The sequence below is a fragment of the Eleutherodactylus coqui genome, chromosome 11 (genome assembly GCF_035609145.1).
Source record: "Eleutherodactylus coqui strain aEleCoq1 chromosome 11, aEleCoq1.hap1, whole genome shotgun sequence".
In the NCBI taxonomy this organism is placed as follows: Eukaryota; Metazoa; Chordata; class Amphibia; order Anura; family Eleutherodactylidae; genus Eleutherodactylus; species Eleutherodactylus coqui.
In genome coordinates this window covers 53,485,016-53,495,531 of record NC_089847.1, presented here as the reverse complement: position 1 = coordinate 53,495,531, position 10,516 = coordinate 53,485,016, and the positions used below count along the sequence as shown (strand labels likewise).

The 10,516-nt window shown below is 45.0% G+C and overlaps 4 non-coding genes across 4 annotated transcripts; all 4 read left to right on the top strand.

Moving 5' to 3' along the window:
• Positions 1–8,284: 8,284 nt before the first annotated feature.
• Positions 8,285–8,356, top strand: TRNAD-GUC (transfer RNA aspartic acid (anticodon GUC)). The gene has a single exon. It is a non-coding gene; the product is annotated as a tRNA-Asp (tRNA).
• A 410-nt stretch (positions 8,357–8,766) lies between these two features.
• TRNAD-GUC (transfer RNA aspartic acid (anticodon GUC)) lies at positions 8,767–8,838 on the top strand. The gene has a single exon. It is a non-coding gene; the product is annotated as a tRNA-Asp (tRNA).
• Positions 8,839–9,731: 893 nt separating this feature from the next.
• Positions 9,732–9,803, top strand: TRNAD-GUC (transfer RNA aspartic acid (anticodon GUC)). Its single transcript has one exon. It is a non-coding gene; the product is annotated as a tRNA-Asp (tRNA).
• Positions 9,804–10,213: 410 nt separating this feature from the next.
• On the top strand, positions 10,214–10,285 carry TRNAD-GUC (transfer RNA aspartic acid (anticodon GUC)). The gene has a single exon. It is a non-coding gene; the product is annotated as a tRNA-Asp (tRNA).
• The last annotated feature ends 231 nt before the right edge of the window (positions 10,286–10,516 follow it).

Here is a 10,516-nt window from a genome sequence, read left to right as displayed (position 1 = left end):
CATCTGCGTATGTGTAAATGGGCAAAATTCTATCGGTCCCAAGAGTAAATGGGTCTGCCCGAATACTGCCATGCTTTCATCAGCTTCTTCCTCGTTAGTATAGTGGTGAGTATCCCCGCCTGTCACGCGGGAGACCAGGGTTCGATTCCCCGACGGGGAGTGCTTTTCTCGTTTTCTACGAAGCTATTTCCCAAGACTGTCGCCATCTTTGGCAAAGTCCATCTCAAGAAGAAGTGCTTCCTGCTAAATGCTAAGAAGCATGCCACTTTGCTATCCTCTTGCCTATGTACTGTTTACAACACCAGGTTATGTTTTTCTGCATTTCACCTCCAAACAGCGCTTTGTCCCCAGGAATCACTGCAGCTTTACCTTTGGGGAAAGAGAAAAAGTCTGATTTGTCAGACTTGAGATTTCTTTAGCTGGACTTTGCAGTTAGATGACTCAAGATATCATCTGTGGAAGCTATTTTTCTTTTGGCAGAACATCTGCGTATGTGTAAATGGGCAAAATTCTATCGGTCCCAAGAGTAAATGGGTCTGCCCGAATACTGCCATGCTTTCATCAGCTTCTTCCTCGTTAGTATAGTGGTGAGTATCCCCGCCTGTCACGCGGGAGACCAGGGTTCGATTCCCCGACGGGGAGTGCTTTTCTCGTTTTCTACGAAGCTATTTCCCAAGACTGTCGCCATCTTTGGCAAAGTCCATCTCAAGAAGAAGTGCTTCCTGCTAAATGCTAAGAAGCATGCCACTTTGCTATCCTCTTGCCTATGTACTGTTTACAACACCAGGTTATGTTTTACTGCATTTCACCTCCAAACAGCGCTTTGTCCCCAGGAATCACTGCAGCTTTACCTTTGGGGAAAAGGAAAAAGTCTGATTTGTCAGACTTGAGATTTCTTTAGCTGGACTTTGCAGTTAGATGACTCAAGATATCATCTGTGGAAGCTATTTTTCTTTTGGCAGAACATCTGCGTATGTGTAAATGGGCAAAATTCTATCGGTCCCAAGAGTAAATGGGTCCGCCCGAATACTGCCATGCTTTCATCAGCTTCTTCCTCGTTAGTATAGTGGTGAGTATCCCCACCTGTCACGCGGGAGACCGGGGTTCGATTCCCCGACGGGGAGTGCTTTTCTCGTTTTCTACGAAGCTATTTCCCAAGACTGTCGCCATCTTTGACAAAGTCCATCTCAAGAAGAAGTGCTTCCTGCTAAATGCTAAGAAGCATGCCACTTTGCTATCCTCTTGCCTATGTACTATTTACAACACCAGGTTATGTTTTTCTGCATTTCACCTCCAAACAGCGCTTTGTCCCCAGGAATCACTGCAGCTTTACCTTTGGGGAAAGAGAAAAAGTCTGATTTGTCAGACTTGAGATTTCTTTAGCTGGACTTTGCAGTTAGATGACTCAAGATATCATCTGTGGAAGCTATTTTTCTTTTGGCAGAACATCTGCGTATGTGTAAATGGGCAAAATTCTATCGGTCCCAAGAGTAAATGGGTCCACCCAAATACTGCCATGCTTTCATCAGCTTCTTCCTCGTTAGTATAGTGGTGAGTATCCCCGCCTGTCACGCGGGAGACCGGGGTTCGATTCTCTGACGGGGAGTGCTTTTCTCGTTTTCTACGAAGCTATTTCCCAAGACTGTCGCCATCTTTGACAAAGTCCATCTCAAGAAGAAGTGATTCCTGCTAAATGCTAAGAAGCATGCCACTTTGCTATCCTCTTGCCTATGTACTGTTTACAACACCAGGTTATGTTTTTCTGCATTTCACCTCCAAACAGCGCTTTGTCCCCAGGAATCACTGCAGCTTTACCTTTGGGGAAAGAGAAAAAGTCTGATTTGTCAGACTTGAGATTTCTTTAGCTGGACTTTGCAGTTAGATGACTCAAGATATCATCTGTGGAAGCTATTTTTTTTATTGGCAGAACATCTGCGTATGTGTAAATGGGCAAAATTCTATCGGTCCCAAGAGCAAATGGGTCTGCCCGAATACTGCCATTCTTTCATCAGCTTCTTCCTCGTTAGTATAGTGGTGAGTATCCCCGCCTGTCACGCGGGAGACCGGGGTTCGATTCCCGGACGGGGAGTGCTTTTCTCGTTTTCTACGAAGCTATTTCCCAAGACTGTCGCCATCTTTGACAAAGTCCATCTCAAGAAGAAGTGCTTCCTGCTAAATGCTAAGAAGCATGCCACTTTGCTATCCTCTTGCCTATGTACTATTTACAACACCAGGTTATGTTTTTCTGCATTTCACCTCCAAACAGCGCTTTGTCCCCAGGAATCACTGCAGCTTTACCTTTGGGGAAAGAGAAAAAGTCTGATTTGTCAGACTTGAGATTTCTTTAGCTGGACTTTGCAGTTAGATGACTCAAGATATCATCTGTGGAAGCTATTTTTCTTTTGGCAGAACATCTGCGTATGTGTAAATGGGCAAAATTCTATCGGTCCCAAGAGTAAATGGGTCTGCCCGAATACTGCCATGCTTTCATCAGCTTCTTCCTCGTTAGTATAGTGGTGAGTATCCCCGCCTGTCACGCGGGAGACCAGGGTTCGATTCCCCGACGGGGAGTGCTTTTCTCGTTTTCTACGAAGCTATTTCCCAAGACTGTCGCCATCTTTGGCAAAGTCCATCTCAAGAAGAAGTGCTTCCTGCTAAATGCTAAGAAGCATGCCACTTTGCTATCCTCTTGCCTATGTACTGTTTACAACACCAGGTTATGTTTTACTGCATTTCACCTCCAAACAGCGCTTTGTCCCCAGGAATCACTGCAGCTTTACCTTTGGGGAAAAGGAAAAAGTCTGATTTGTCAGACTTGAGATTTCTTTAGCTGGACTTTGCAGTTAGATGACTCAAGATATCATCTGTGGAAGCTATTTTTCTTTTGGCAGAACATCTGCGTATGTGTAAATGGGCAAAATTCTATCGGTCCCAAGAGTAAATGGGTCCGCCCGAATACTGCCATGCTTTCATCAGCTTCTTCCTCGTTAGTATAGTGGTGAGTATCCCCACCTGTCACGCGGGAGACCGGGGTTCGATTCCCCGACGGGGAGTGCTTTTCTCGTTTTCTACGAAGCTATTTCCCAAGACTGTCGCCATCTTTGACAAAGTCCATCTCAAGAAGAAGTGCTTCCTGCTAAATGCTAAGAAGCATGCCACTTTGCTATCCTCTTGCCTATGTACTATTTACAACACCAGGTTATGTTTTTCTGCATTTCACCTCCAAACAGCGCTTTGTCCCCAGGAATCACTGCAGCTTTACCTTTGGGGAAAGAGAAAAAGTCTGATTTGTCAGACTTGAGATTTCTTTAGCTGGACTTTGCAGTTAGATGACTCAAGATATCATCTGTGGAAGCTATTTTTCTTTTGGCAGAACATCTGCGTATGTGTAAATGGGCAAAATTCTATCGGTCCCAAGAGTAAATGGGTCCACCCAAATACTGCCATGCTTTCATCAGCTTCTTCCTCGTTAGTATAGTGGTGAGTATCCCCGCCTGTCACGCGGGAGACCGGGGTTCGATTCTCTGACGGGGAGTGCTTTTCTCGTTTTCTACGAAGCTATTTCCCAAGACTGTCGCCATCTTTGACAAAGTCCATCTCAAGAAGAAGTGATTCCTGCTAAATGCTAAGAAGCATGCCACTTTGCAATCCTCTTGCCTATGTACTGTTTACAACACCAGGTTATGTTTTTCTGCATTTCACCTCCAAACAGCGCTTTGTCCCCAGGAATCACTGCAGCTTTACCTTTGGGGAAAAGGAAAAAGTCTGATTTGTCAGACTTGAGATTTCTTTAGCTGGACTTTGCAGTTAGATGACTCAAGATATCATCTGTGGAAGCTATTTTTCTTTTGGCAGAACATCTGCGTATGTGTAAATGGGCAAAATTCTATCGGTCCCAAGAGTAAATGGGTCCGCCCGAATACTGCCATGCTTTCATCAGCTTTTTCCTCGTTAGTATAGTGGTGAGTATCCCCGCCTGTCACGCGGGAGACCGGGGTTCGATTCCCCGACGGGGAGTGCTTTTCTCGTTTTCTACGAAGCTATTTCCCAAGACTGTCGCCATCTTTGACAAAGTCCATCTCAAGAAGAAGTGCTTCCTGCTAAATGCTAAGAAGCATGCCACTTTGCTATCCTCTTGCCTATGTACTGTTTACAACACCAGGTTATGTTTTACTGCATTTCACCTCCAAACAGCGCTTTGTCCCCAGGAATCACTGCAGCTTTACCTTTGGGGAAAAGGAAAAAGTCTGATTTGTCAGACTTGAGATTTCTTTAGCTGGACTTTGCAGTTAGATGACTCAAGATATCATCTGTGGAAGCTATTTTTCTTTTGGCAGAACATCTGCGTATGTGTAAATGGGCAAAATTCTATCGGTCCCAAGAGTAAATGGGTCCACCCGAATACTGCCATGCTTTCATCAGCTTCTTCCTCGTTAGTATAGTGGTGAGTATCCCCGCCTGTCACGCGGGAGACCGGGGTTCGATTCCCTGACGGGGAGTGCTTTTCTCGTTTTCTACGAAGCTATTTCCCAAGACTGTCGCCATCTTTGACAAAGTCCATCTCAAGAAGAAGTGATTCCTGCTAAATGCTAAGAAGCATGCCACTTTGCTATCCTCTTGCCTATGTACTGTTTACAACACCAGGTTATGTTTTTCTGCATTTCACCTCCAAACAGCGCTTTGTCCCCAGGAATCACTGCAGCTTTACCTTTGGGGAAAGAGAAAAAGTCTGATTTGTCAGACTTGAGATTTCTTTAGCTGGACTTTGCAGTTAGATGACTCAAGATATCATCTGTGGAAGCTATTTTTTTTATTGGCAGAACATCTGCGTATGTGTAAATGGGCAAAATTCTATCGGTCCCAAGAGTAAATGGGTCTGCCCGAATACTGCCATTCTTTCATCAGCTTCTTCCTCGTTAGTATAGTGGTGAGTATCCCCGCCTGTCACGCGGGAGACCGGGGTTCGATTCCCGGACGGGGAGTGCTTTTCTCGTTTTCTACGAAGCTATTTCCCAAGACTGTCGCCATCTTTGACAAAGTCCATCTCAAGAAGAAGTGCTTCCTGCTAAATGCTAAGAAGCATGCCACTTTGCTATCCTCTTGCCTATGTACTATTTACAACACCAGGTTATGTTTTTCTGCATTTCACCTCCAAACAGCGCTTTGTCCCCAGGAATCACTGCAGCTTTACCTTTGGGGAAAAGGAAAAAGTCTGATTTGTCAGACTTGAGATTTCTTTAGCTGGACTTTGCAGTTAGATGACTCAAGATATCATCTGTGGAAGCTATTTTTCTTTTGGCAGAACATCTGCGTATGTGTAAATGGGCAAAATTCTATCGGTCCCAAGAGTAAATGGGTCCGCCCGAATACTGCCATGCTTTCATCAGCTTTTTCCTCGTTAGTATAGTGGTGAGTATCCCCGCCTGTCACGCGGGAGACCGGGGTTCGATTCCCCGACGGGGAGTGCTTTTCTCGTTTTCTACGAAGCTATTTCCCAAGACTGTCGCCATCTTTGACAAAGTCCATCTCAAGAAGAAGTGCTTCCTGCTAAATGCTAAGAAGCATGCCACTTTGCTATCCTCTTGCCTATGTACTATTTACAACACCAGGTTATGTTTTTCTGCATTTCACCTCCAAACAGCGCTTTGTCCCCAGGAATCACTGCAGCTTTACCTTTGGGGAAAGAGAAAAAGTCTGATTTGTCAGACTTGAGATTTCTTTAGCTGGACTTTGCAGTTAGATGACTCAAGATATCATCTGTGGAAGCTATTTTTCTTTTGGCAGAACATCTGCGTATGTGTAAATGGGCAAAATTCTATCGGTCCCAAGAGTAAATGGGTCTGCCCGAATACTGCCATGCTTTCATCAGCTTCTTCCTCGTTAGTATAGTGGTGAGTATCCCCGCCTGTCACGCGGGAGACCGGGGTTCGATTCCCCGACGGGGAGTGCTTTTCTCGTTTTCTACGAAGCTATTTCCCAAGACTGTCGCCATCTTTGACAAAGTCCATCTCAAGAAGAAGTGCTTCCTGCTAAATGCTAAGAAGCATGCCACTTTGCTATCCTCTTGCCTATGTACTGTTTACAACACCAGGTTATGTTTTACTGCATTTCACCTCCAAACAGCGCTTTGTCCCCAGGAATCACTGCAGCTTTACCTTTGGGGAAAGAGAAAAAGTCTGATTTGTCAGACTTGAGATTTCTTTAGCTGGACTTTGCAGTTAGATGACTCAAGATATCATCTGTGGAAGCTATTTTTCTTTTGGCAGAACATCTGCGTATGTGTAAATGGGCAAAATTCTATCGGTCCCAAGAGTAAATGGGTCTGCCCGAATACTGCCATGCTTTCATCAGCTTCTTCCTCGTTAGTATAGTGGTGAGTATCCCCGCCTGTCACGCGGGAGACCGGGGTTCGATTCCCCGACGGGGAGTGCTTTTCTCGTTTTCTACGAAGCTATTTCCCAAGACTGTCGCCATCTTTGACAAAGTCCATCTCAAGAAGAAGTGCTTCCTGCTAAATGCTAAGAAGCATGCCACTTTGCTATCCTCTTGCCTATGTACTGTTTACAACACCAGGTTATGTTTTACTGCATTTCACCTCCAAACAGCGCTTTGTCCCCAGGAATCACTGCAGCTTTACCTTTGGGGAAAAGGAAAAAGTCTGATTTGTCAGACTTGAGATTTCTTTAGCTGGACTTTGCAGTTAGATGACTCAAGATATCATCTGTGGAAGCTATTTTTCTTTTGGCAGAACATCTGCGTATGTGTAAATGGGCAAAATTCTATCGGTCCCAAGAGTAAATGGGTCCGCCCGAATACTGCCATGCTTTCATCAGCTTCTTCCTCGTTAGTATAGTGGTGAGTATCCCCACCTGTCACGCGGGAGACCGGGGTTCGATTCCCCGATGGGGAGTGCTTTTCTCGTTTTCTACGAAGCTATTTCCCAAGACTGTCGCCATCTTTGACAAAGTCCATCTCAAGAAGAAGTGCTTCCTGCTAAATGCTAAGAAGCATGCCACTTTGCTATCCTCTTGCCTATGTACTATTTACAACACCAGGTTATGTTTTTCTGCATTTCACCTCCAAACAGCGCTTTGTCCCCAGGAATCACTGCAGCTTTACCTTTGGGGAAAAGGAAAAAGTCTGATTTGTCAGACTTGAGATTTCTTTAGCTGGACTTTGCAGTTAGATGACTCAAGATATCATCTGTGGAAGCTATTTTTCTTTTGGCAGAACATCTGCGTATGTGTAAATGGGCAAAATTCTATCGGTCCCAAGAGTAAATGGGTCTGCCCGAATACTGCCATTCTTTCATCAGCTTCTTCCTCGTTAGTATAGTGGTGAGTATCCCCGCCTGTCACGCGGGAGACCGGGGTTCGATTCCCCGACGGGGAGTACTTTTCTCGTTTTCTACGAAGCTATTTCCCAAGACTGTCGCCATCTTTGGCAAAGTCCATCTCAAGAAGAAGTGCTTCCTGCTAAATGCTAAGAAGCATGCCACTTTGCTATCCTCTTGCCTATGTACTGTTTACAACACCAGGTTATGTTTTTCTGCATTTCACCTCCAAACAGCGCTTTGTCCCCAGGAATCACTGCAGCTTTACCTTTGGGGAAAGAGAAAAAGTCTGATTTGTCAGACTTGAGATTTCTTTAGCTGGACTTTGCAGTTAGATGACTCAAGATATCATCTGTGGAAGCTATTTTTCTTTTGGCAGAACATCTGCGTATGTGTAAATGGGCAAAATTCTATCGGTCCCAAGAGTAAATGGGTCCGCCCGAATACTGCCATGCTTTCATCAGCTTCTTCCTCGTTAGTATAGTGGTGAGTATCCCCGCCTGTCACGCGGGAGACCGGGGTTCGATTCCCCGACGGGGAGTGCTTTTCTCGTTTTCTACGAAGCTATTTCCCAAGACTGTCGCCATCTTTGACAAAGTCCATCTCAAGAAGAAGTGATTCCTGCTAAATGCTAAGAAGCATGCCACTTTGCTATCCTCTTGCCTATGTACTGTTTACAACACCAGGTTATGTTTTTCTGCATTTCACCTCCAAACAGCGCTTTGTCCCCAGGAATCACTGCAGCTTTACCTTTGGGGAAAGAGAAAAAGTCTGATTTGTCAGACTTGAGATTTCTTTAGCTGGACTTTGCAGTTAGATGACTCAAGATATCATCTGTGGAAGCTATTTTTCTTTTGGCAGAACATCTGCGTATGTGTAAATGGGCAAAATTCTATCGGTCCCAAGAGTAAATGGGTCCACCCGAATACTGCCATGCTTTCATCAGCTTCTTCCTCGTTAGTATAGTGGTGAGTATCCCCGCCTGTCACGCGGGAGACCGGGGTTCGATTCCCCGACGGGGAGTGCTTTTCTCGTTTTCTACGAAGCTATTTCCCAAAACTGTCGCCATCTTTGACAAAGTCCATCTCAAGAAGAAGTGCTTCCTGCTAAATGCTAAGAAGCATGCCACTTTGCTATCCTCTTGCCTATGTACTATTTACAACACCAGGTTATGTTTTTCTGCATTTCACCTCCAAACAGCGCTTTGTCCCCAGGAATCACTGCAGCTTTACCTTTGGGGAAAGAGAAAAAGTCTGATTTGTCAGACTTGAGATTTCTTTAGCTGGACTTTGCAGTTAGATGACTCAAGATATCATCTGTGGAAGCTATTTTTCTTTTGGCAGAACATCTGCGTATGTGTAAATGGGCAAAATTCTATCGGTCCCAAGAGTAAATGGGTCTGCCCGAATACTGCCATGCTTTCATCAGCTTCTTCCTCGTTAGTATAGTGGTGAGTATCCCCGCCTGTCACGCGGGAGACCGGGGTTCGATTCCCCGACGGGGAGTGCTTTTCTCGTTTTCTACGAAGCTATTTCCCAAGACTGTCGCCATCTTTGGCAAAGTCCATCTCAAGAAGAAGTGCTTCCTGCTAAATGCTAAGAAGCATGCCACTTTGCTATCCTCTTGCCTATGTACTGTTTACAACACCAGGTTATGTTTTTCTGCATTTCACCTCCAAACAGCGCTTTGTCCCCAGGAATCACTGCAGCTTTACCTTTGGGGAAAGAGAAAAAGTCTGATTTGTCAGACTTGAGATTTCTTTAGCTGGACTTTGCAGTTAGATGACTCAAGATATCATCTGTGGAAGCTATTTTTTTTTTTGGCAGAACATCTGCGTATGTGTAAATGGGCAAAATTCTATTGGTCCCAAGAGTAAATGGGTCCACCCGAATACTGCCATGCTTTCATCAGCTTCTTCCTCGTTAGTATAGTGGTGAGTATCCCCGCCTGTCACGTGGGAGATCGGGGTTCGATTCCCCGACGGGGAGTGCTTTTCTCGTTTTCTACGAAGCTATTTCCCAAGACTGTCGCCATCTTTGACAAAGTCCATCTCAAGAAGAAGTGATTCCTGCTAAATGCTAAGAAGCATGCCACTTTGCTATCCTCTTGCCTATGTACTGTTTACAACACCAGGTTATGTTTTTCTGCATTTCACCTCCAAACAGCGCTTTGTCCCCAGGAATCACTGCAGCTTTACCTTTGGGGAAAGAGAAAAAGTCTGATTTGTCAGACTTGAGATTTCTTTAGCTGGACTTTGCAGTTAGATGACTCAAGATATCATCTGTGGAAGCTATTTTTCTTTTGGCAGAACATCTGCGTATGTGTAAATGGGCAAAATTCTATCGGTCCCAAGAGTAAATGGGTCCGCCCGAATACTGCCATGCTTTCATCAGCTTTTTCCTCGTTAGTATAGTGGTGAGTATCCCCGCCTGTCACGCGGGAGACCGGGGTTCGATTCCCCGACGGGGAGTGCTTTTCTCGTTTTCTACGAAGCTATTTCCCAAGACTGTCGCCATCTTTGACAAAGTCCATCTCAAGAAGAAGTGCTTCCTGCTAAATGCTAAGAAGCATGCCACTTTGCTATCCTCTTGCCTATGTACTGTTTACAACACCAGGTTATGTTTTTCTGCATTTCACCTCCAAACAGCGCTTTGTCCCCAGGAATCACTGCAGCTTTACCTTTGGGGAAAGAGAAAAAGTCTGATTTGTCAGACTTGAGATTTCTTTAGCTGGACTTTGCAGTTAGATGACTCAAGATATCATCTGTGGAAGCTATTTTTCTTTTGGCAGAACATCTGCGTATGTGTAAATGGGCAAAATTCTATCGTTCCCAAGAGTAAATGGGTCCGCCCGAATACGGCCATGCTTTCATCAGCTTCTTCCTCGTTAGTATAGTGGTGAGTATCCCCGCCTGTCACGCGGGAGACCGGGGTTCGATTCCCCGACGGGGAGTGCTTTTCTCGTTTTCTACGAAGCTATTTCCCAAGACTGTCGCCATCTTTGACAAAGTCCATCTCAAGAAGAAGTGCTTCCTGCTAAATGCTAAGAAGCATGCCACTTTGCTATCCTCTTGCCTATGTACTGTTTACAACACCAGGTTATGTTTTTCTGCATTTCACCTCCAAACAGCGCTTTGTCCCCAGGAATCACTGCAGCTTTACCTTTGGGGAAAGAGAAAAAGTC